Source organism: Suricata suricatta, chromosome 11 (genome assembly GCF_006229205.1).
Source record: "Suricata suricatta isolate VVHF042 chromosome 11, meerkat_22Aug2017_6uvM2_HiC, whole genome shotgun sequence".
In the NCBI taxonomy this organism is placed as follows: Eukaryota; Metazoa; Chordata; class Mammalia; order Carnivora; family Herpestidae; genus Suricata; species Suricata suricatta.
The window spans coordinates 56485626-56512175 of NC_043710.1; the positions used below are offsets into that span (position 1 = coordinate 56485626).

At 47.8% G+C, this 26550-nt stretch overlaps 1 long non-coding RNA gene across 1 annotated transcript; it reads right to left on the bottom strand.

Annotated features, from left to right (window-relative positions):
- Positions 1 to 168: 168 nt before the first annotated feature.
- LOC115306888 lies at positions 169 to 26550 on the bottom strand. The gene is made up of 4 exons (XR_003915476.1): positions 26434 to 26550; positions 26218 to 26308; positions 20357 to 20435; positions 169 to 1289 (listed from the first exon to the last, which is right to left on the bottom strand). It is a non-coding gene; the product is annotated as an uncharacterized LOC115306888 (long non-coding RNA).

The window sequence follows — 26550 nt, forward strand, 5'->3', positions numbered from 1 at the left end:
TTGCTACAAATTGGGCTTACCCTGGGAAATAGCAGTTCTGGAGCTGACCAAGAAGTGATAGTTCAAGGATGGATTCATTTACCATCCATCCATTCGTTCATTCGTTCCACCACCCACCCACCCACCCAACAAATTGTGCATGGATGCTCTATGCCCCTGTGCTGGCACTGCTGGGGACACGTCATGGGTCAGATACAGCAAACTCCTAGTGTAAGCAGACAAGCTGACACACAGTGACAAAAGCATGAGTAGTCATATAGGGAATAAAGAAGAAGAAGCCACAGACTCTGGGGCCATCAGGAAAGGCTTCCAGAACAGGTTAGATCAGAGCTGGCTTAGAAGATTAGGCAGGAAGTCCCCAGGTGGAGATGAAGGGAATGGGCATGAGAAACAATGGGATGTGCAAAGATAGGGAGACATGAGAGAGCAAGGTGCGTCTGAGATAGGATACAAGAGCAATGAGGCAGGGGTGTGCTGTGCCGGGCAGGGCGATTAGGATAGACAGGAGAGTGGAGGCTGGAGACACCACTGGGGATTAAGCCTTGAGTTCCAGCAGAAGGCTTTGGATATCTTCCTGAGGGCAAGGAGAAGCCCTTGAAGCATTGATTGATGGATTATTCCATTGACTGGTTATTTTAAGCAGGGAATGACATGACAAGATTTGTGTTTTAGAAAGGCTGTTGGCTGCACCATGGGGGCTTTGAGTGGAAAAGGGAAGCTGGAGGCCAAGAGCTCAGGCAGGAGGCTGGTGTGCTAATCAAGGGGAGAAGTAGGAGGCCCTGAACCAGGTCAAGAGAGGCATCCTAGAAATGGGGACATCTAAGCTGAGTCTTGAAAGATGAGTAGGAACACACCAGGTGGAGAAGTTGGGAACAGTGTCCATGGAGAAGAAACAGCACAGATAAAGTCTCAGCATACAGAAAGCTCCTGGCCGGCTTGGGGAATTTCCACTAGTTCAGCATGGCTGCAGTGTGGCCTAAGAGAGGGGTCATGGTGAGGGATGAGGCTAAAGAAGTGATTTGGGGCCTTAAACTTCTCTCAATATTCTGTCTCTTGAAGCTAAACTCAGGTGGGAGAGAAGAGGGAGTGCACTGGCCACCTGTGCAGGGGTAGCTGTGTGGGACGGGAGGGCCCCGGGTGAGGGGGGCTCTGTACTCAAGGCAGAACTATCCATACTCACAGTACTTCACATTTTACAAAATCCTTTCACACCTGATCTTCACGGTTTCCTGGTGAGGCATGTGGGACCACGGTTATATTCCCCATGTAGCAGACAAAGAAACTAAGGCCTAGAAAAGCACAAAAATTTGTCCAGGGTTACTCAAGAGCCTCTCAAAACTCCACTGTTTTTTCTAATAAAACTTCTTGACCCAGAATCGCATACACACACTAGATGATGGAATTAAAAAGTGAGAGGAAACACATCAGAGAAAGAGATCTCCTCCTCTTGTTCCGTTCCTCAACCTTCACCCTGCAGACATTCCAGCTGAGAAAACAGAACCAGGTTCCCCTCTGCTCTGGAATCCAAAAACCATGAGGGCAAATCCTAGCTGTGTTGCCTTCCAGGTTGAGAAGTCACTGCACTCATCATTGGTTTTCTCATCTTAAAAATGGAAGGAATGGGGCATCTGGGTGACTCAGTCAGTTAAGTGTCCAACTCTTGATTTTGGCTCAGGTCATGATCTTGCAGTGTGCGAATGAGCCCTGCTTTGGGCTCTGTGCTGGGTAGGGAGCCTGCTTAAGATTCTCTCTCACTCTCCCTGTGTGTGTGCATACATGTGCTCTCTCTCTCTCCCTCTCTCTCAAACACACACACACACACACACACACACACACACATACACACGCAAGACACAAACTCCACCTATCGGGGTTATTGTGAGGATGTAACGTGACAATATAGCACTATAGCAGTTAACTACTTCTGAGTAACAAACTACCCCAAAACTTAGCAGCTTAAAATAACACATATTTATTATCTTGCCCAATTTCTGAAGATTGGAGAACCGAGACGTGGACTGACTGGGAGGCTGTGGCTCAGGATCTCTCATGAGGTTGCAGTCAAGTATCAGAGAAGGCCGCAGTTATCAGAATGCTTAACGGGGATCCACTTCCGGGCTCACTCTGTGGTTGTGGTTAGGCCTCCATTTTTTGCTGGCAGTTGGTCAAATGGTTTAGTTTTTATGTGAGCTTCTCCATAAGGGTACTCTTGACATGGTGGCTAACTTCCCCTGGAATGAATGATCCTAGAGAATGTGTGCTACCATGATGTAAGGCATAGTGTCTTTTAGAATGCAGTCTTGGAAAGTGATATGCCATAAATTTTGCATATTCTATTGGTCACACAGCTTAACCTTGGTACAGTGTGGGAGGGGAACACAAAAGGTTGTGAATACCAGGAGATGTAGAACATTGTAACCAGCCATTGGAAGCTGGTTACAAGTGGCCAGAGGAGTGACTGGCACATAATTATTCATTAGTAGCTGCTATTATTTTCCCAATGCTTACAGACTGCATGGGATGACAAGATTTGAACATGAAAAGATGAGAGAGCTTGTCAAAGTAGACTTGAATTGGATGATGTTCAATTACATGGCAGAAAAGGGTGTGCTGGACAAGGGTGGAAGCCAGGGCAGGCTCCCTGGCAGAGGTGAAGAGGACAGGAGAAGCCAATCCAGAGAGGAGTCAGTTAAGTATGGCAGGCACTACTGGTTGCCTTCCTACAGCCAATTTCCTCTTCCTCATTCTAGTAACAAGGTACCCAGACACAGGGATGATCCAAACCATTCATGGAAATGCCTTCCTCTTCACCAGTGAGTAGTCCAGGAGTGGACATGTGACCTCATTTTAGTCAATGAGATGTAAGGGGATGGTCTGCTTGAAAAGATCCCTTCCTGGATGACACAGGCATGAGAGAAGAAGACCCTTTATACTCTTATAAAGTAGGGAGGACATGGCGCTTGGTGCCACATCAGCCATTTTGTGATCACAAGAGGAATCCCTCTCAGAGCTTAGAATTGGAAAAGCCCAGGTCATTAAACATGGTTGAGTCACCAGACAAACCTGAACCTACCTTCCTTCCCTCTCCTTGTTAAGGAAACAAAAGGTTTAAGCCTCTTAATTAGATATTCTCTTATTTGCATTCTAACTGATTCAGTGAGCAAAGTATTCCAATTCCCTCTGGGTTTATTTCCTTTTCCCAAGGAAGATAGAGTGGAAATGTAAACAAGAAAGTAACTTGGCCTTGGAGGCTGGAGTCCTTGGTCTAACCCCAGGTCTGCCTCTGAGTTGGCCTGTGATCTTGAGCAAGTCCCTGCCCCTCTGGATCTCCAATAATTATAGCTAATATTTACTGACTGCTTACTGTGTGCCAAGCACTCTGCTAATAGCTTCCCTTGCATTATCTCATTCAATACTCACATCAACTATAGTGTGTCAATATTATTATTCTCTTTATTTTATGGATAAGGAGACTGAGGCCCAGATACATTAGGTAATTTGCCCAAGGTTACACTCAAAATTAGTGCTGGACCTCTGGATTCTGAATTCAGGCTCATCTCTCTCTAAAGCCCAGGGTCCTGACCATAATGCTGTACCGCCCAGCAGTAAAAGGGAGTCTCTGGACAAAACGACCTCTAAGGGCCTTTCCAGCTCAAATATTCTTTGCTTTGCTGTCCCATTTCTAGCTACATGATGAACAAACCAGCTTATCCTAGAGAAGAAGGAAATAAAGACTGTCTTTAACCATCTGAAAAGCTGTCATGTGAGTGGCAGATTAGACTTTCTCAGTGTAGCTCAGAGGACGTGAACTGGACCAGTGTGGGGACACTACAGGAAGAGAATGCAGCTTACATAAGAAAGAACTTTCTGCCATTCAGCAGGGAGTAGAGGTATGCACAGAGATAATGATTCCCTTGTCATGAAACTTATGCAAGCATATGTTTGATAAACCTTTGACAGAAGCATTCTGTTGAGTAGGTATGGGAATAAATAAATGGCTTAAACCTTATGGCAGAAATAAAACGGGAAAATACACTAGAATACTCTCAGCACCATAACTGATACAAATAGTGGGAGTCAATAAATGGGTTTCTTTTCCCTTTTAACACTGAGATTCTTTTAAGATTCTCCAGTATGGACTTTTGGCTCTTTGGCTCTGGTATTCTACAGTTCTATAACTTCAACACACTGCGTTCTGTCCTGCTAAATTGGTATGGTTTTAATATTCCAACTATCCATGGCTGTGTGGGTCTAGACGTTGAGCGGTCTATGATTTTGTACCTAGTCTCTAGCTTTAAGAATCCAAGGTTCCAGCAGCTCCAGAAATATGAAGGAGTTGTTTCAAATGCTGTACGTCAGTGATCTGGACATAACACTGGGTTACTCCCTCTGTCCATCTTACCTCTCCAAAGCTATCCCCCACCCTAGCCTTGCTCTTCACTCCAACCAACCCTCCTCTGATCTCTATACCATCCTCACTCTGCTGTCTCCTTAAACACTGAGGAGGCACATTCACTGCCTATCTGTTGGCAATTATTCATTGAACAAGGATCTTCTCTGTGCCCAGACTTGTGCTTACTTTAAAGGGGATATAAGGGAATGAGAAGGCCTAAGATTTAGGGACCCAAGTCTCTTGCTTTCCTTTAAGCTCATTTCAAGCTAGTCTCTACCAGAAAATTTTCAATCATTCACACAAAATATCTAGCACCAGTAACCTCAATCACAAGTGTGAATATCTGAGTTCTTTGGTTATTGTGCACATTCTAACTTCTCTGTTCATCCTTTCTCCTTGATTATAACTGAAGTTTCCTCCCTAAATCAAGAGCATGTCTCCTCAGTCAGACTGATATTTTTCCAGAGGAAGACCAGGTATTCATCATCAGACTGGAAGCTCAATGTAGACATGGGCCATGCCTCCTTATATTATACTTAAGTTAAAATTAAAGATACAGTGATGTTCCTCCACCAGACTAACAAATTCTCAAAGGCAGCTCCTAACTATCATTGGGCTGAGGATTTTCTAAAAGCAGAACTCACATCTCCCTTTAATATGTGAAAGTCCCCAAGGCCAAGAAAGGGCTTCCACCCTCATACTGGGGTCTATCTCCCTGACAGCAAAGGGTCTAGGGCTCATCCCTCTCTTCCTATTTCTTCAATCCCAGCTGAGGGCTCTAGCCACAAGGGATATTTTCCCTAAAGAAAATAAACAAATAGATGAAAAAGGGAAGATTCAGATTCAAGCCTCTCCCCAGCACGTCCAGACCTTTTCTTACTCTGTCCTGGGCCATCTTCTAAAAGCTGCTGTCCCTTTGCCTCTCCCAGCAACTCAGAGCAGTAAGTGAAGATGTCAGCACCTTGGACAGCGCCCAACCCATTATAGTTCTCGGAGCCACCGGAAGCCAAGCTCTCGAACTCCCTTAGCCTCTGGGTGATGGATTTCCTCGTTTCTCAATTTGATTAAAGCCCAGTAGATAACCAGAGCGCATTGTTCCTTTCTCTTCTCTCTTCCTGATGAACATAATTAACTCCGTCAGGCTGGGAATACTTGCTCTTAAATAGTGCCTGCCCAGCTCCCACCCAGGCATGCGTCAGTGATACACAGTCAAAACGTTTGGAAGATACACAGTCCTTCCTGGGGAATGGAAGTGGGAGAGGAAGCTCTTCCTGAGATCTACAGGGGCTGTGACTGGAGACTGAAAAATGGTGGTTGGATAAAGAAAACCTTGAGCTGAAAGTCAGGAAATCTGAAGTTTGTTCTGGCTTTGCCACTAATCCAGATACGATCTAGAACAAGTCACATGCCCTTTATGAGCTTGTTTTCCCATTTAGAAAGTAAAGATATTGGATGAGAACATTTCAAATGCCGTGTTCAGTGCTTAGATTCTATGGGAAGGGTTAAAACAAAGGGAAAGGTCACATCGCAAGCTTGTGACAAAGCTGGTTTTGAATTCATGACTTTACTTCAGTGCTATTTCCCCTGCACAGAGCTTCTCCCTTTCTCCATATTACAGAATTTCTTGCCTAGGGATGTGGCTAAGCAAGCTGAAGACAGGGAGAATTGAGATTATTGATGCCAACAAAAGAAATTTAAGATGTGGAAATGCTGATGTCTCTGACGAGAGCAGAGAACATAGTAGAATTAATTAAAATTAGGGGGGAAGGACCACCTGATAGAGACAGAAATTCAACCCCAAACTCAGAGAATCCCAGAGAGGTTTTGTTACTTCTCCAAGGCCATCCAGCAAGGCAACTGTAGAGTCTTCTTAAAGAGAAAGACTAAACTCTTATGCTGATTAAGTATTTGTGGGTATCTCTGTCAAAGAAGGAACAATATTAATCACCACATATGTATTAGGTTACTAAAGTGTGCCCAGCTCTGTATTTGGTAGTTTAGTGGGGATACAAAGAATAAGACATGAATTCTGTTCTCTGTTTCTTTGATATGCTACTTCTTTTACTTAGAATTACTTCCAAAGCATTTGTGTATGTCCATATACTGTTGTTCTACTAAGGCCCAAACCAGAAGTTTACCTTGGCGGGAAGATATCCATAACCTTATCCAGATACCACTTCTCCCTCCTCTGAATCCCCAAAGCATTTTCATCATTCCTGTTTTACAGTACTCGGCATCATCTGCTTTAATTGCTCCCAAAGGGTGAGCGCCTGTATTATATACTCAGTTTTGAATCACTTAGAATACTCAAGACAGACTTGACATGTACTAGAATCCCAGTGAGTACAGATGATGAATATAGATGTATGGGTGACTGGGACAGGGAGGAGACGAAGAGACGGATGTGTGGATTGATAGGTGGTTGATATTGGTAGAGGTGAATGGATGGAGGTACAGTTAAGTATTATGATCAGATAGGTAGATAGAAATGCATAAATGGGAAAATGGGCTGGTTGGTAGGTATGTGGATGGACAGGTGAATGAGTGCATGAATGAATCTATGGGCAGCTGAGTAGAACAGTATGTAGGCAGAGAGTCAGGTTGGTGAATTGACAATGAATAAATACTATGGATGAATGGGTAGATGGATAACTGCATGATTATGTGAGAAATGTCAGGGTGGATGGAAAGAATGATGGGGAAGAAACATGGAGATGTTCCTAATATCACAAAGATCATTCTCATGGAGACTTTCCATTGCTAATGTTAGAAAAAATGATGGGAATTTGCTGACTCTGTGTGTAAGCTGAGTCAAAGTGTGCTACAAAGCCTCAAAAGATCTCAGGCAATTTTAGGCTGTGTCCGTGGAACTCTAAGATCAGAAAAGGTGACTGTCCTGCCCTGGCATGTTCACACTGTCCTGGAGTCTTTGTTCTGTCCTGTGCATCTGGGGAGATGATGATCTCCATGGCTTGTCCACAGAAGAGATACGGTAGGAGTAATATGTAAAGTCTACCATATAACTGGTGAAGAGCCAGGAGTGTTCAGCCTGAAGAAGAGCAATGATCATGTCTCAAGGTCTGGCTGCCTGTTCTGGGGCATGTCCTGTGGCCCCCGAGGCAAAGCTGGGTCCCAGAAGTCACAGGGCTGATGTCTCAGCCCCATGTGAGAAAGGCCAATACACAAGAGAAGGACTATTTTAGAGATGTGAGCCCCCCCATCTCTGGGGGTACACAAGTAAGATCTGGACATTCTCTATCAGAGAAACTGCAAAGTGAAGATTTGCTTGGTATAGAAAGTAAATAGAGACAATGCCAAGGTCTCTTTCCACCCCCAAATTATATCATCTATTCATCTCTCAACAAATTATGTTTAGCTGTGCCCTGTGCTCAGATTGGAATGCAGGGAATAACTGTTTGGGGTTTGGGGAGATTTGAGAGAAAAGCAGAGTTTATGGGACCCTCAACTTTCTCTCCCTGTAGGACTAGGGTTTGAGAAATGAGGAGGAGATGAAAATGTCTTTTCAGAGACCCAAATGACTGGGAAGGGGGAATTCAGAGCCACACAGAGCCAATCCATGACCTAGATTCCCTGTAATTAATGAGCCTACATCACTGACGTGTTGGCTTCTGATCAATGCTGCCTCCCCAACCCCGCCCAACTCTCTGGTATGAGAAGATTAAATCAATTAGGAGGAGGAGATCTGGCTGGCGCTGGTTGGGAACAGAGGATAATTCACTTACATAACAGGGGATTGAGGTTTGGACTTGGCCGTTGAGTAGTGGGAGTGGGTCCTAGACCCCAGGCCTTTGAGGAGAGACTTCAGGAGTTAAGTGTGAATGCAGAAAGGTAAAGGGGATCCAGGGAAATGAGGAGTGATGACCCCAGGCACAGGCCCATCTTTTGTGTTCCTGCTGAGAACTAACCCCGTTTTCTGGGTTGAGAGAGGGCCAAATTGAAAAATTACTCTTCTAACCCCAAATGAGAGGGGTCCCAGCTGCTAGGATCATTCAACAATGAAAATCTGATCAAACCTCTCTCCTTAACTGGCATTTAAGGTCCTGTAACCTCTCCCACCACGTGCCCTGCCTCCGAGGGGGTGGGGTAGGTAGAGAGGAAACAAACTCGTCCTGGTTTTCCCTCTGGGCCAGATCCTGGCTAGGTACTGAAGGCACAGAGAGAAACAAGCCCAGCTCCCTCAGAAGTGTTGCCTTCTGAAGAAGACACACACCTGCAACCCTCTGTGCCAAGCAGTGAAATAGAGGACTGCATGGCAGGGTCCAGAGGCAGGGTCCACAATGACGGAGGCCTCCCAGGGCCCATTCCAAAAAGCTCCCTAGAGGAGGCAATGCTTGCACTCAGTGAGCCTTAAAAGGATGGATTAGTGGGAGTTCTTCAGGCTGACTTGGTTGAGGGAGGGCCCTGGGTAGAGGGAACAGAATGTACAAAGGCATGGCAGTGAGACAGCTTGGCATTCATTCAAGAAACTAGTTGATGTGGATGGAGCCTATAGCAAAAGGCAGGAATAGGGGAGATGAGGCAAGAGAGGTAGCCAGGTCCAGGTCTCACTTCTGATGGCATGCCAAGAAAGGACAGAAGCAATAATCCCAGAGTCTCTGATCAATCCACACTTCCTGAGCACTGACAGTATGCTAGGCTCGAGGTGGGATTCAGGCCTGGCTGGAGTTCCACTTGTGGGCTAGGCCTGCCTGCAGCCCCTTGCCTAGGATACGCAGGCAAGCAGTCTTACTGGTCAAAATTGAGCTGGCCTCTGAGGGTCTGCTCCTGATACCTAACTGGCCTCCTGAAGACCAGTCCTATGGTGAGCAAGGTCCCCATAAGCAAATTCAGATAGGTGAGAGGCAGTGATGGGCTGAGATTATATCCTGGGGATGGAGGCAAGGTATGGATGAAGAAATGTTTAGGAGGTGCACTGGAAGGACATAGCCAGGGTTTTACCTCCGGCCACGCCATCCGATGGGAAACCCAGGTCAGGAGGGGGAGAAAATGAGCTGCAAACATTTCAGGTTGCTTAAGTCACAGGATAAACCAGGTGGAGGGAGGTCCAAAGAGCCTTAGGCATTCAAGTGAACCACACACAAGCCGCCTGTAGGAAGCAGGCATGTAGAAATCCTTCCTTTCCTTCATTCTTTCCTTCAGCAGCTCTAAGTAACTCCTCTCTCCAGGCAGGCTCTGGGCTGAGCAGTGAGGCACGGATCTAGGATCAGCCTGTTCTTTGTCAAAAAGGCCAGCAGTAAGCACAACACTTCTGGCACATCCAGGACTTGTCTGCATTAAAACTTTGGCTGGTAATTAAAGCCAGTGCCTGAAATTTATTTTTCTGTTGAAAAATTTAGGAACTAATCTTTGTGGTGGCAAGCAACAGAAATTGACTCAGATGAAGCAAAACAGAAAAAAATTATTAGCAGTCCCACTGGTCATCTCAGAATGGATGAGGAAGCTGGAGAATCAACTGAGTGGGCACCTGAATTCACAGCCAAGGTCATACAGTAGGAAGAGCTGGTCCCAACGCCTCTACTGGCATGGTCTCTGAACATCTCCATGGCACTACACCTCCACTGTTGTGTGACAGGAGCACAGACATAGTCTAATGAATCTTCTTCCCTGCCTCACTGTCACATCAAAGTCCTGAGCCAGAAATGGCTGGCCAAATTCCCAGGGGGTGACAGTGGGAAGAGTATCTGGCCCCTCGAAGCTTTGAAGTGGAAGGTGGGATCCTAGCTTCCATAAGGACTCACTTGGGCAGGGGGTTCATTCAAAATGTAAAAAGGGATTTGTTTTAGGCAGCAAAAAATGTGACAAATGTCCACTCCATTTTTACTGAGGACTCAACTAAATGCTGGATGTACTGCCAGGTGTTTTATATACAGAGACTTGCAAGGCAATTCTCTAACTGGATAATGGCTGATCTCATTTGATGGCTGAGGAAACTGAGGTTTTAGAGATGAAAGTTAACTTTTCCAAAGTCACTCAGCTAATAAGTGATAGAGCCAGGATTTGAATACAGGTGGGTTCTTTTTGTTGTTGTTATAGAGACATCATGCTGTCTCCCAAATTGTAAACAGACCACTTGTACTTATGGTTCCTAACACGTTAAAATAAAAAACCATGTGGGGGCACAGAAGAATGTCAGAAAGTAAATATTCCAATGTCTTCACAAAATGATTGATGGGATAATTGAGGGTTTTTTCCTGTTTTATGTTTCCCTGTACTTTTTTTTTTAATTAAGGGCATGCTTTACCTTAATAATCATGAGAAAAAAATAAAAGTAAAACAGTTTTAGAGATCAGAGCAGTATTAACACAATTTTGGAGAAAATATGCATAGAAAAAAGACGGGAAGGAAATTTGTCAAAAATGTCTCTGGATAGTGGGATTATTGGTGTGTTTATTTCTCTTTTAACCTCCATTTTTCAATTTCTTATAGTGAGCACACTCAGGGAAAAAAAAAAAGGCAAAAACCTTAAAAAAAAAAAAACCAGGCATATGGGGCACCTGGGTGGCCCAGTCAGTTGAGCATCTGGCTTCGGCTCAGGTCATGATCTTGCGGTTTGTGGGTTTGGGCCCCACGTCGGGATCTGTGCTGACAACCCAGAGCCTGGAGCCTGCTTCGGATTCTGTGTCTCCCTCTCTTTCTGACCCTCCCCTGCTCACACTGTCTCTGGCTCAAAAAATAAAAAATAAAAAGAATTTTAAAAAGGCACAAAATTATATTAACAAAGAGATGATACTGCTGCGTTTTGGTCCTTTAAGTTCCCATAGACATGTCCCATAATGGTTTGGAAGTAAAGGTAGCTCTGAGTTTTGTGGAGTAGCCCGGCAGTCCCCTGCAGCGTCTCCTGCCAGAGCTGGCCCAGCTGGCAGGGACCACAGTCACCACGCTTCTCTCTGGCTGAGCGCTCTGAGCCAGGGTGGGACTAACTCAACACCCCCACCTCTTCAACAATGTGTGCGTTCTCAGGCCCTGCTACACTGTAAGGACTCAGCCCCTGAAGCTGAAATCCTCTGTGTTGGTTTTATCTCTCGTTTCACAGACTTCAAGGTTTGATTTTCCTCTGTGAATGGGGCAGGGTTGATCAGTGGTGTCAAATTTAGGCCCCTCTGAGGTGCCTTCTGCTTCTCCAAATCCTAGGTGCAAGCCCCAAGTCCCCTCTCTTCCCTGCATAGCTCCAGCTCCAGTGCCGTGGATGGACGGAGGATGGAGGTTCAGTCCTGTCCTGGCCTCAGTCTGGTGAGGGAGCCAGTCCTCCAACCTCAGGGAGACTCCAGAGTATTCCCTGCCTTAGGAATATCTCAGTCAGATGGAAGAGGAGGTCCTTATTTTACATGAGTTCTGAGATGGGGAGAAAAGACAGGAGAGTGGGGCTAATTCTCATACAGGAGAAAATTGGTCTCAGCCAACCTGGACTCCAGAAACTTCTGTCCCAGGACTCCCATACCTTTCCAACACCTACTCCAGGTGGTACAGTCAACTACCACAGCCTTCCCTGGCCTCCAGGGGCTCTGCTCCCTTCCCTTCTCCACCTCTCCAATCATATAGAGCTTCCCTATGCCTTGTGCATCCTCCACTCCAATTCCCCCCCCCAACCCCACACAAAACAGGAGTCCCTCCACCTGCCTCCCCTGCTCCTCAGTTTCTCCCTGGCCAAAATGAGGGAGCCAGATACTCTTGAAGGTCCTCCAAACCACTGGAGACATTCTGCCTCTCCTTAGCCCCTTTCCAGGCCCCTCCCCTCCCCTCTCCCTTACAAGCTTCTTAACTAATCTGCTCCCTTTCCTCCTCCTTCCAGGTATGCCTCCTTCTTGAGAAGCCCCCAGAATCTCCAGGCTAAGACCCACTCTGGCTCTTGCAGTGACCAAGCTGCTGCAGTAAAGGATGCAGTGGGGTAGAGCAGAGGTGGCTAGGGAGGGAGGAGGGCTCAGGCCAAGGCCGAGGTTGAGGAGGCTGGGCAGGGCAGACGGCCAGCCCTTTGGCCCGGGCCAAAGCTACCTCAGCAGCTTCTGCAAACCTTAGCAAGGCATCTATGCTTGGGTGGAGCTCCAAAGTTGAGAAGCTCATGGGGGAGGGGAGTGCCTGCTGAGGTCAGCACAGCCTCCAGAAACCTCTCCAGAGGAGGAGGAAACCACAGAGAGTCCCAGCCCAAACTCTGGACTCAGGGATAAGAGGAAATGACACTCCTTACTCCCTAGGGGAAATGACTCAGGTTCAAGGAAGCTAGAATCCAGGGCAGAGACAGTCCCCAGAGGATACCTGCTGAGTATAAGAATCTCCCTCACTCCCCCACAGGCCCATAGAACCTCTGCTCGTGTGCCTTCCAGGGCAGGAAGTTCATTCCCTTCTATGGTAGCCTATTCCTCAGAGAGCTTCTTCATGCATCAACTATCAAATGCCTCCTCTGTGCCAGAATCTGTGCTGGGCTCTGGAAATGCAGACATACATGTGGTTCCTGCCCTCAGGGAGCCTGCCATTGAAGTGGGGAGACAGACCTGACCACACACTGCAGGAAGAAGTGGTGGAAGCCCAGAGGCTGTCCTGAGCCAGCTTTGGGGTGGAAGTGGGGTCTGCCTCTCAGAGCAGACAATGGACTTGGGACCCTCAGTAAGCAGGCAGCTTCAACTGCCACCTAAACACTGACAACTCCAGCTTTGCATCTCCAGCCCTGACACAGCTCCTGAACTCCACAAATATCCAACTGTCCTTCATCATCTCCACCTGGATGCCTCTGTATCTCTACTTCATCAGCAACAAGGCAAGTGCACCCTCTGTGCCCACTCCTTTCCTGGTCTTCCCGCTCACAGCGGATGGTCCTATCATCCACAAGCCAGATATCCTGGAGCCGTCCCTCCCCTGCCCCACTATCTGGTCACCGGGCCCTGAGTGACAAGCCCATCACCCCTCCCACCTCCACACTACCACCCAACCCCAGTGCTGTTGTCGCCCACCTGTACCCCAAGTGCCTCCTTTGTCATCTCCCACTTGGCCCCCTCCAATCACAAAGTGATAGTGATCTTTCCGGAAAGGAAAGCAAACTGTCACCTCTCCACTTAAAAGCCTTCAGTGGCTACTTTGGGATAAAGGTTAAAATCCTGACAAGACCTGCAAGGCCTGGCCTTTGCAGATCTCGCCAGCTGTATCTCAGCAACCCCCTCCTCCATCTCCTGCCCTCCCATCTCCGGCCCACCAAGCTTTGTCCCCTGACCTCAGGCCTCTGCACACGCTATTTGCACGGATGCCCCATGGGCTCAAAGACTTAGGTTGCCCTCTTGGTCTCTTCCAAATGACTCCCAGGACATCCGCTCTTTGCACATTCCTTGGCCCTGAGCACCAATCTCTTGCCCTTGAAGGAAAAGCTATGGACACAGCCTATGGCTACAAAGTAGCCAGAACCTCCCAGAACCTCCCAGTGTTCCCAGAGGAAAAGCCCTGACTCTGGCTCCCAGATGCCTTCTAGATTTCCGCTGACCCCTCTACCCGCCACCCCTGCTCTCTTCTTCCATTCCTGGGCTGGAAGCTGGGGGTGGAGAATGGGGAATCCTCCCTATCTTCCCAGCCCAGATTCTTGGTGGGCCTTACAGTGGGGCCCAGAGCTGAGGGTGAAAGAAACGGAGTGCCCGGGGCTGGTATACTCCATCTGGACCTGCAAGCCATGTGCTCCCTGGGCTCCCAGACAAGCCAGTCATCCTCAGGCCTCAGGCCAGGAGCACCTCCTCTCTGCAGTGTGCCAGGACTCCCTGAAGCAGGAGTCCCGTTCTCCCAGGGATCCGGTGGCAAGCAGTACACCTGGCACTACCAATGTGCCTGTTGTGTTGGTTTCTCTCTCCAAACAGCTCAGCCTGCTTAGGAGCCACATGTTTTCCCCTCTGCACCCCAAGCCTGGCTCCAGGGTGGTCCCAAAAGAGAGACTCAGAAAAGGCTCAGCATTACAATGTGGGACTAACATCACATAACTCTGTTTTTCTTTTCTTTTCACATAACTGCCATTAAGCTCCAATCTCCTTTGTCATGGACATTTTGTGAGAAGATGGACCTATGAGTCTGACCAGCCTCAGCTTCTCCCCTTACTAGCTGTGACCTCAAGCAACTGCTCAGCTTCTCAGAGCCTCAGTTTCTTCCCCTACAAAATGAGAACAGGGACACCTGGGTGGCTCAGTTGGTTAAGCATCAAATTCTTGACTTCAGCTCAGGTCATGATCTCACAGTTCCTGAGTTTAAGCCCCATATTGGGCTCTGCACTGACAGCGCAGAGCCCGCTTGGGATTCTCTCTTTCTGTCCCTCCTCTGCTGGCACTCTCGTGCTCTCTCAAAATAAATAAACTTTAAAAATGTTTTTAAAAATTAGAACAATATCCTCCTCTGAGATTTTTCATAACTAAGTGAGCTATCTTACGCAAAAGTTATGGTATACAGTATGTGCATAACAATTCCTTTCCCTCTCCCCACCCCAACCTTTGAACCCCAACAGAAACTTGGCATTTATCTCCATGAACTTGAACCTATGGCTGTCACCTATATATCAAATCAATCCAAATCACTTTGAAACCCAGACCTGCCACCTGACACAGTCACCCTTCTGTCTGCAGATCTGATACACATATTTTATATTTGGTTTCATCCAAGTCCTTCAAAAATACATCAGACCAAGCATGTCAGCATGGAAGACTAGCCATGGGCAGGCTACAGTCTGCCCTCCAGACTGCCATTGATCCACTAATCAATTTTCCTCTGCCAGCTGTCCAGGCAGCTAGGGATTCCCCTGAGTAGCACTATTTGATCCCGCCCCTCGTCCTGCCATAAAAATACCTTGGGAGATGTTCCAAATGCCTTTTTGAAAATCAAGATTCTTAGGACTCTGAAAGACCCTGACTTATCATCCAGGGTCTCCTAAAGAAGGAGAGAGGGGAGATTAGCCTGACTTGCTTTAAGTAAACCTCTGCAGGGTCCTGGTGAGCCTTGCATTTTTGTCTTATTTTTCAATGGTACAAATCATTCTTTTTCTGTCTTTGTTAATGCTGTTAAATCTGAAGAATTTTTAGTCTTCAGTGAAAAGTCTCACTTAGAAATGATCTAACACAAGCAACTTGCCTACAACAGTGGGCTGTTGGCTGAAAGCAGTTCAAAACACTTAAATGAGAACCTCCCTCTATCCCAGGAAATCTGCCTTCCAAATGAATGAAGGTTTTCTATAGGAAGGTAAATTTCCACCCTGCTCTTTTGACCTGTTACAAATGTGCAATGGTGAAATTCAAATAATCGCTGCCTTCTTATAATATTGAGTCAAACATTCACTTGTTAAAAATATAACAACACCGTGTCTTAATAAAAGCTTAGCTGTATATTTTAAGACCTAGAAAATAAGCTTAGCCAACTATGATTTTCAAAGTTTTGTAATACGGGGAACATAAAAAGCCAGACAAGAGGGAGCATAATGAAATCCTGCAGGACTAATTTGTAATTAGAAAACCCCACGCAATTCTTCAGCCAAGGATAATGGTGATCCATCTTAAAAACACATGTGTCCCATGCTGGGCACTGATGAGGCTAATCAGACACACTCCACTGACATTTTTCACAATACCAAGGGGCCGCTAATTGCTGGTGGGTGCAGACAGGCAAGTTTCTGCTGCTCCTCTCAGGAGATGATGATTAAAAGCAGGCCTGGAGCCAAAGGGCCAGGGGTGGAATCTCAGCCCTCCTCCTACTCACTCTGTGGCCTTGGACAAGTTGCTTACCCTCTCTGGGCTTCAGTTTCCTCATCTTTAAAATGAGGGGTAGTGGTTATAAAGATAGCCACCATGTGAAGTCTGCCTCACCTAAAATGTGTTCTCTCCTACTCCCCAGTTACCGCTGGGGTGCTCATAGGCAGGGCCAATGGAGGGTCCTCTTCCCTCTCCCCATCCCGCTGCCTCTCTCCTCCGTTAGGGACACTCAGCTCCTGCCAGAAGATTCAGCCTATGTAGAGGGGTGCTGTGCCCATAGTAGCCCTACCCTGAGGCCTGGTGTGTTCTCTCCTCAGTGCCCCCCAGCCCGCTCTGGACCACAGCCTGGCCCTGGCCCAGCTGGCCTGCTGGTGATCTGCCCAGGCTAAGCAGAGGTGGCTTGGCTCCAGCAGGGGCTAAAGGTTCTTCATTTTGTTTTCTGTTCCAGCTTAACCATCTGGGGTGGGTGGGAGGGTAGGAGGAGTGGCAAAGAGGAAAGGAGAAATGCACTGTTCCTGCACTTCCTCCTCCCCTGCCTCCCCCACGGCCAGGCACAAGCTGTGTTCAGTCCAGCACTGTCCTCAGCCCCAGGAAAGCTGCTCCAGGGGTCCCCTGCATGATGTCTCAGGGGATAGAAGTGATTTGTCTCTCTACTGCCTCCACCATCCCTCCCTCCCCCCCTTTTTTATGTCCTTCCCTGGTTCAGCCTGTCCTGCCTGTTGAGTACAACAGCTCTTCTCTGCACTTGCCACGTGTCTGCCCCTCCCCAGGCCGAGCACTGGGGCACAGGAGATGATGCAGGCGAGGGCTCTGCCCTCCAAGCACTCATCTTACAGCACCAAGAGCACAGGCTGCCGAGCACAAGCCTAGGATGGACTCTCCACTCGGCCCCTTTTAAGCTGTGTGATTTTGGGTCAACTACTTAACCTGAGGGTCCACTTCTTTATTTAAAACTTGAGGCCAAAGTACCTCCATTTCAGGACCACTGTGAAAATTAAATACAATCATGTATGTAAACCTCTCAACTCAGCACACTGCATACAGAGGATGCTCACTCAAGTCTGTCTGCCTTCCCTCCCTCCCGTCTTCCTCCCTCCCGCTTTTCCCAGAGCCAGCTGTCTCTTCCAGAGGAGAGGGCCATGTTCTATGCATAGATGTTGAGACCTTCCCCAGCTGGGGGTCCTAAGAGCCAGGGTCAGATGGGCTTGTGTGGGGCCAAGCCCCATGCTGTGTAGTGTCGGGGTACAGACCAGCCATGGCTCTGCCTGCCAGGTGCTTTCTTTCAGAAGTAGACTCAGGCCTCTGACCTCCTTTTCTCTCTCCCAATGGCTAATTAGGGCCGATTGTGGGCTCCTTTTTAGCCTTTCCTTTTCTGAACTTCCAACTGGCTTCTTTTTTCCTTTCCTAGGGCAATGCTGGGGACATACTAGCAGGGCCAAGCTGAAGCCCCCGCCATAGGCAGGCAATGCACTAAGGAGGGGTGAGAGCTGTTTGTCCTGGGTATGCCACAGGAGCTGCTGAGGCAGACTTCAGGGTTGGTCCAACAGGGAACTGCACAGGCTGCTGTCCACCCATCTGGCCTGAAGTTCCTGTCTTAAGTCCAGGAATATGTGGGGCATCCAGTAATCAGTGTTCTGGCTGGCCTTCAAGGTCCTCCTGTCCACCCACAGCCTTCCAGAGAGTGACGAGCTTCTAGAGATCCCCAGGGATATCATGCCCTTATAAATTATGTTGGGGGAGGAAGCTACCCCAATGCACCTGAAGCTGATGCTTTCTCTATCATTTTGGGACCCAGCTGGGGAAATCTAGGGACTTAGAACCTGACCTACTGGGGGAAACCAGCTCTAGATCATCCTGATAAATGGCCAACATGAGGCTAGAAAGGCAGAAGCAACTCTGGGGTGGCATGAACCTCCATTTCTCGAGGCCTGGTCTGGTGGTAATAGATGGTCTAACTGCAAAAGGCAGGGCTCTCTGCAGGCTCCTTCATGAGCTGGGAGCTCCAGCACTCCAGAGATGGGAAATGGGTGAGTCAGGAGTCCCAGGGCCATGGATTAGCAGCAAAGGGGGCCAAGACCTAAGGTGGGATCCAAACATCTTTAATTGCTAAGAAATGATGGAGACCACAGTGAAATAAAGCTGCTCCAGGTGGACAGAGAGGAGAAGGGCCAGGCAGGGCCACCACTTACAAGGAACCACCATCAGTGGAAAGGGTAGGCAGTTCAGGGTGATGTCATATAGGATCTCTGAGCAGAAGCAGAGAAAGACACAAAGGAGGCAGAAGACAGAGGAGTCATTAGGAAGGCTTCCTGGAAGAGAAGTGTTACTGTGAAGGTCAAGAAATCTGGTGTCAAGGTTTAGGAGGTGAGCTGAAAGTGGGCTCACCAACCATCTTGAGAACCAAAGCCTGTGGTTACCTTTGTGTTCCAGGTGGGTGCCAGGGGAGTGATGCTGGAATCACTCAGGCCAAGGTGTCCTCCACCCTCCATGCCCAGCGGACAGGAGGCTGCCACATGTTCTCATCACGCCTTCTCACCTGGAGCCAGAGCCTGCTGCCTGATGGCTCTTCTGTTAATGGCTTCCAGGTGTGTCCTTGGGCCCCTGGGGGAGACATCCTGGAGGACACACCCCCTCCAACCCAAGTCTCACTGCTCTGGTCACCTTCAGCTGCAGAACCTGGAATGGCCTGGGGCAGGCTGCGGAGCACTGGCACAAACTCACTGCGGGTGGGACGGGTATCAAAGGTCACACTATTTCTGTCTCTGATTGGCTGCTAAGCTTTGAGCCCCCCTCCTTAGGGTCACTTCTGGTCCCTGGCCCCATCGGTGCAAGGGACCCAGGGTAATATGAGAGTTATCCTATGGAATAAGTTGGCATGACGGCGTGTGTCTCTGGGGAGAGGGGTTGGCCTGGTGCCTCCTTAGGATATTAAACATGTCTGTGAGTCTCCAGGACTATGGCGCTGTTTCTTTCTGCACATCTGTAACTCTCTCTGTATGTCTGTCTTTGTAACCATTTATTTCTATTTCTGAGACTACATGTCCATGTGTTTCTCTGTGTATTTCACAGCAAAGCCTTCTCCGACCGTAACAACAAATTCCGTTTAGTGTTTACTGTCTAATAAATGAAAGTCCAGTATCACTCTTGCTGATTCACCTCCCTAAGGCCTTAAGTTTTCATTCCAGAGTTATTTCCAGCCTAAATGGGAATCTCATTCAGGCTTTGCTGGGGGTGACTTGGACGTAAGAAGGCAAGAGCCTCACTCAGGGGTGATGCACTGAAAAGCAGCAGTGCCCCTATGGCTTGGAACACACTCCAAGTTCCAAACATCTTGTAGTCACTGGGTCCATCTTTTGGTATTCCCCTGGTCTGGGATGATGCCTGAGTGAGTCTGTGTTCCTAGACCGAAGCTTATATTGACCACCAGCTTTATTATCACCATCCTCACCATTATCTCTTTCTGTATCACCATCACTACTATCATGACCACCATTACCATTATCATGCCTTCTACAATCCCTACCACCACCATTGCCATTGCATTACCACATTCAACACCACAACTAGCACACCATAATCACTGTCACCATCAATACCATGGTCAGAGATTTCCAGTTACTTTTCAATAGCTACTTTCCCTCCATTTTCAATAATAATAACTATAAGTTTTTTCTGGGCACCTGGCCTTCAAGTTAAAAGACTTATTTACCATGCTCTTTGAAGCTAGTTAGATGAGGCCATATAAGTGAAAGTGCTGGATAAAAGTATAGGAAGTGGCACCCTTATTTATCTTTTGTCTCCATTTGCTATCTGATGTGATGTCTGGTGCTCTAGCAGCCATTCTATACCAAAGAATGAGGACTATACCCTAAGGAAGGCAGAGTTGGGGCAGCTAGAAGGAGTGGTGGTTCTCATGAATGTAGAGAAACCATTCAGACTCTGGACTGTCTACATCTGGACATTTTTTAAAATGAAAAACAAATTTCTTTTATCATTAAGAGACCATTGTTTTGCACATCCTGATGCATACCACTGAACCTAATCCTAATTAGTATATATCACCACATATTAGTTTTCATTACTTGAGACGAATGATCTGTATGAGTGATGGGGGGGAGGGAGAGATAGGGAGAGGGAGGGACGGAGGTAAAGAGAAGAAGACATGGAAGGAGGGAGATGGAGGGAAGGAGAGAGAGAGGGGCATTGATTGAGAGATTTAATTCTAGGACACAAAAATGATTCTTACCTTCTGGAAGTAGTCATTCTGAGGCAGGCAGTGGCAATAAGGATAAAGACATTCAGCACCGTGGACAGATCCAGGAACTCTGTCGTAAGGGGAAAGGTGAGAAGTTTGGTGGTAGTGATGGTAGTTCTCTTCAGGATATGTTCATTAACCCACACTGTGCCAGGCAAAGGGATAAATACCAAGGCAAATTTCCACCACATCCACATTTAGCCCCCAAGACCAAAACAAGGAGACCAACATAAGACAGCTTCCTAAAGCAGAGGGAAGGGACTGAGAAGCCAGCCCAGGGGTAGGGCAAGAAGACCTTGTGACAGAATGAACAAATGCCAAAGAATAAAGGACTTTGTAGGTGGGGGGAAGGCTCCAGGTTGGAAGAGGGTGAGTGGGTCACTTGGTCTATCAATCGGTCTATAAAGGAGTGTGTCACAGTGGTTAGAGTTGTCAGGGCCCTTCTATTCATCAGTTACTTCATCAAAGATTCCAGTTTCTGCTCCCAGGAACCAAGATACATGCATGTAGGGGTATATGGTATCTATGACTAAGACTCTACAATTCTAATTCTAAGCCTCTGAATCAGTTACCTACTGCTGTGTAACAAACCACCCCCCTCCAAAACATAATGACTTCAAACAGCAACCACTTTATTTGTTCCCAATTCTGTGAGTCAGCAATTTTGGGCTTGGGTCAGCTCCATAGTTCTCCTGGTCTTATCGAGGGTCACTCAGGCAGCTGAAGATCACCTGGGAGCCGATTGGTCTAGAGGGCTTCAGCTGGGATGGCTCATTTCTGGCTTCTTCCCCTAAGAAGCTTGTCTGGGTGTCTACACATGGAGATGTCAGAGGACCCATAAAAGGAAAGTCCCAATACACAAGCACTTTTGAATCCTCTTCTTGCATCACATTTGCTGATGTCTCAATAGCCAAAGAAATTCAACTGGTCAAATTAATCAGTGTGGGAAGGGACAGCATAAAAGTATAGATAGAAATAGGCAGGATTCATTGAGGCAGAACATTAATATAACAACCTTCCACAAGTTCTAAGTGTTTCATTTACCACTACAAGAGTCTTACATTCTGATTTAAACAGACCATGGTTCTATGGCCTTCCAACTCTGTGGTTCTTATAATTCAGTGCTTTGATTCCGAGATCCTATACTTCTAAAAGTAGAAGGTTTGGAGTAGCTGAGGAGGATCATGAGGACCTGAGAGTGTTACAAGGAAGTTAAATTAAGATCACTCCTAGATCTAAGCAAAAACCCACTTGTCTCTCCCATTCCCATTCCTCAGCCCCCAACCTCCTGCATACAGCAGGGCAGTGGCACGATCACCAAACTGGAAATAAGAAAACCTGTAATGTAGGCCTTGTGGCATCATTAAATTTGCGGTGGCCTCCAAGATCATTCTTACAACCAACATAGGTATCAATTCCGATTTACCAAATGACACAGAACAGTGGTGAAGCCAGGAGAACTGGCCCCACTAACTTCCATTGTCAGGAGTCTGAACCTGGAGCAGTTTAGAGAGTTTAGCTCTCACCTCCTCAAACTGCATCTACAGCTGCAGAGACCCTGAGCTTTAAGGAAATTAAAATTTAAATAGGTGACTGCCCTTGATCTCTGTCATGACCTCTACTTGAAAAACATAGGAAGAAGAGGTAAGGGAAGGACGTGGGAAGGAAGGGGAGGGGAGGAGAGAAAAACCCCTAACTCTGCTCCTTTCCCTACCCTCCCCCCAACTCTTGCCCCTGACTCAATTGAATTTACACCAGAACCCTGGCCGGCCTTGAGCCTCAGTCTGCTCTTTCAGCTTCCCCAAGGAGAGGAGTGTGGAGGCAAAAAGATCAGGTCTCATGAAAGCTTTACAGCTAGAGGGACTAGCAGCAACTCACTGGCCAAACCACCTTGTAGCACAGGTAAGGATTTAGAAGCCCAAGGAGAGACATGAACCTGCTCACAGTCATAGAGCTAGCCACGAGTAGACCAAGACCAAAAACAAAATAAGGTCACTTCCCTTCTCTAAACTTCCATTTCCAATTCTTACCTGGGAGTAACAAACCCAGCCTGAAACCCCACTTAGAAACTGTAAAGCACAGTGCAAGGCTAATAAAGAATCAGGTTTTTCCCAATGGCCTGGGAGTCTTGGTGGGGGAAGGTGGGTTGAGGTGGAGACAGGAACACTTACGACTTTGAGAGGACTCATCCAGCTCATTTATTCTAGCCTTTCCCCAGAGGCCCAGACCGCAGAGTGGAGGAGGAGGGTATTAAATATCAGAGAGTTATTTAAAAGTCAGTTGCTGGCCCCTCAAAAGCAGAGTGTGGCCTCTGCTGACTCAATGGAGAAAATGAATCTTGGGCCTATGGATTTTCCTGTGTCTCATGGTCAGTGGGGGGGGGGGGGGGGGGGGGGGGGGGGGGGGGGGGGGGGGGGGGGCTGAAGGGGAGTGAGAAATGGGAACAGCAAAGCCTGCAGTGGAGTTTTCCCCTCCCGGCCAGTGCAGAGGTTACACTAGAGAAGAGAACCTAGGGCCTCCCCCACTACCTAATGACTGAGCTTCATCATGTTGGCCCTGCCCAGCTGCTCCTCCACTTGCCTCAAAGGAAGGTGGGAGCAGAGGAAAAGAGGAGTCTGCCAAGATAAAGGGACCCTAGGTATCCCAGGCTGTTACAGACCTAGGAAGACTGTCCTCCCCACCAGACTATGCTACAGCACTATATAGTTGGGATGGGGCCAAGTTCAAGGTCACACATCAAGGTGGGCAAATCACAGTATTGCCTTCCCTTCCATGACCCCCATCCCTAAAAGGTCAGGGAGCACAGGGCTGAAAGCCCTCCAAGATCATCCTGTCTACACACACACACACACACACACACACACACACACACGTTTTGCAGACAGGGAAACTTAGTCTGGAAAGGCAGACTTGCCTAAGGACTTCTGGAACACTGAGACACCTCTGATGAACAAGATGGAACTGGAGGTAGATGGGGAAGGGGCTACCTGGTGCATGACCTCAGGGAAGCTCCCAAACCTCTGCAGGCTCAGTGGACCTTACAGAGGGCAGGGCCCTTTGGGGAGAGGAGCAACCCAGTGAAGGAGCTGGAGTTAGGGGAGGGGACGGTGCCTCAGAAGGCTCAGAGCAGGGCTCGGAAGCCTAGTGGGGTAATAAATTCAAGAACTGGGTCCAGTGTAGCTGACACGGGGGTAGGGCAGTCACTCTGCTTGAGTGGGGCTAGGGTGACTCATTTGATTGAGTCCTAAAGAAACCCTGAGGTCCTGAGCTCTTTGCCCACAGGGTCCCCTGGGATCTAACCTAGTCACACTCTACAGAGAGAGAGCCTACGACTGGAATGGCTGCAGCATAGATGAGCATGAAACCTGAGCTACTGTTAGGCTTGGGTCTCTGTCAGTTGTGCAACCTTGGGCACTTCACCTTTCTAGATGGCTGTATAAACTGTAGAGGGGGACTCCTCACCTTGCCTGTCTCAGGATCAAACAAGAGATTTTTATTTTTTTAATTTAAAATTTTTTGTTAATGTTGTATTTATTTTTAAGAAAGAGAGAGAGAGAGAGACAGTATCAGCTGGGGATGGACCAAGAGAGAGAGGGAGATACAGAATCTGAAGCAGGCTCCAGGCTCTGAGTTAGCTGTCAGCACAGAGCCCGATATGGGGCTCAAACCCATGAACCACGAGATGATGACCTGAGCCAAATTTAGACACTTAACTGACTGAGCCACCCAAGGCCCCAAGAAGGAGATTTTTAAATCATTATTTCATCCATTTGGTCCCTCCTCCATGCTGAGCTCTGAGATGACAACATAGGAGACCAGACCAGTCCTGAGCTCAGTTGCTGACAGTTAGGGGGCTCGGAGGAGTGTCAGCCCTCTGATTGCTAAGTGACATTCAAAGGAGAGAGAAGGAAGCCATGAAGGCTTCCTGGAGGGGACAGAACTCAAGCTGAGCCCTGAGCGGGCTGTGCTGAAGGAACACAGTCAAGGGGAGAGAGGACGCCAAGTGGGGGAACAATGTATGAACAAAAATACTTCCGCTGGATGCATCAGAGAATGAATACAGCCCCAGACACAATTAGATTTACATTTACTGAACACCTACTGTGTACTGAATGCATGACAAGATGGAGAGGAAAGTTCTTCCAGAGAAAGAGACCCCAAAATAGCTCACAGACTTGGTTCCAGGGGAACTTGGACAGAGAAGGGGAACACCTGCTTAAAGAGGGGAGAGGAGGGAGGAGGCTGGGTAGGGGCATTCACAAAGACAGCAAGTAGAGACTCGTTTCTTTTACTACCTACCATGAATTTGCTATGCTGGGGGCAGAAGGAATATGCAACAGGGAAAATGACATGGGAGCTAATTGGTCCCAGAAAAGGGCAAAGCCCTGTCCTGTCACAGAAGGGACAAGGCCCCCAGACCCTAGTTGATAAGGCTTTTCTTGTTTCAGAGCACTCTCCATTCACATTGTCACAACAGCTCTCAGAAGACTAAGAAGAATAGGAATTCAGAAGCCCATCTATTTTCCAGAAGTTGACAGAGGTGGAGAGAGGGCCAAAGTGACACCAACCCACCCTGGCATTTGTTGCCAGCTTCTGTTTCCTGGGGTCCGGATGAGATTCCCTGTTGCACTGGCCCCACTAAGATGCAGCCACTACCTTGGACAATGCCTTGGGCAAGGAGCCTGGGTCCAGTGCCAGGCTAAGCCCAGACTGCCACTGGCTTTGAGGCAAGTCTCTGGCCCTCTGGCCTCAGACTCCCCACTTAAAAAACATAGTCATTGACTTATTCTCTGGGACCTGATGTTTCTAGGTTGTCTCTGGGCCTCTTTTCTCCAATGGAGATGCCTAGTTTCCCCACTCCCCCACCAAGGACTGCCTGCCATCCTATAGCCCTTTCTCAAAGAGGCCGTTAGCATACCAGGAACCAGCCACCACAGAATCCTAGAGAGAGGGTTCTGGCTTTACCAGTTGGTTTGTAATTCCTCAGAAGCTGGAGGCAGAAAGGGTTCTATACAGTGGGACAGGGAAGCAGAGACCTTTCCATTCATCCATCCATCCATCCATCCACCCACCTACAAACATTACATCACACTCTCTCGTGCTAGTCCTTGTACTGGAAACACAACAGGGAAGAGCCAGTGCCTCTCATTAGGGCAATGTCAGATCAAGGGCTTAGTGTTGACATGGGTCAGGGCTGGGGGGAGTGTCGTAGCTGAGGGCACAGCCCCAATGGCTGTTTGAGCACCTGTGCCCACACGAGAAAGACATCTCAGCCTGCTACTTATACAGACCAAGGGCATGATGGGGGGCAGGAATGGGCTCAGAATGTATTGTCCAATCTCTGGATGCACGTGCTTGCGTGCATGGATCTGTCAGCGTGCACCTCAGAGAATGTACCCAGGAACCCACATAACAGAAAAATGAATATTCGAGTGTGTATGCACTTATGAACATATGGACACATACCAGGATGTACTCAAATCTATGTTAACAGGTATGTACATTACATGTATGAATGAGCTTGCATGTACTCGCATGAGTCATATATGAGCCTGCCTGCAACCATGTGCAAGCTGGTGCACACAGTTCTATACATGCATATGCACACCCAAGTAAGTACGAGTCTGTATTTCCTCACATGTGGATGCAACTTGGGTTGTTCATGTGTCAAACTTGCCTCTGCATGTACAAGTACACATGTGTGTACAACCTACATGTACATCTTATAGACATATCCATCTGCATGTCCAAGTTACTGTTCTCATCTGCCGATACCTGGGAGTGATTATAAGAATGGGGAGAGAGATGGAAGGGGGAGGGGAGCCCCACCCCCCATCCCAGCATCAACAGACCTGGTCCTTGATGTTGTTGGTCTTTGCCTGGGACCTGGGCCACCGCAGGGTCTGCCTCTTCTCCTTAAGTGGTATTGATCTGTTGGTCAATCTGTTAAATATAACCTCAGGGAAGAAGTCAATCCAACAACTGTCCCTAATTCAGGAGAAAGACTAACTGATTCCTATGGGAGGGGGGGAGGGGGGAGCCTCTATCCCAACCAGCCCTGCTGATACCAGAATGGCCTGTGGATCAAGTGTCAGCCTCTTCAGCCTGAATTATTCATGCCAAGGCAAGGAACACTCCCCTCTCAGGAGCCTATCTCTTTAAATCAGGTCTGGAGCTTCCCAGTT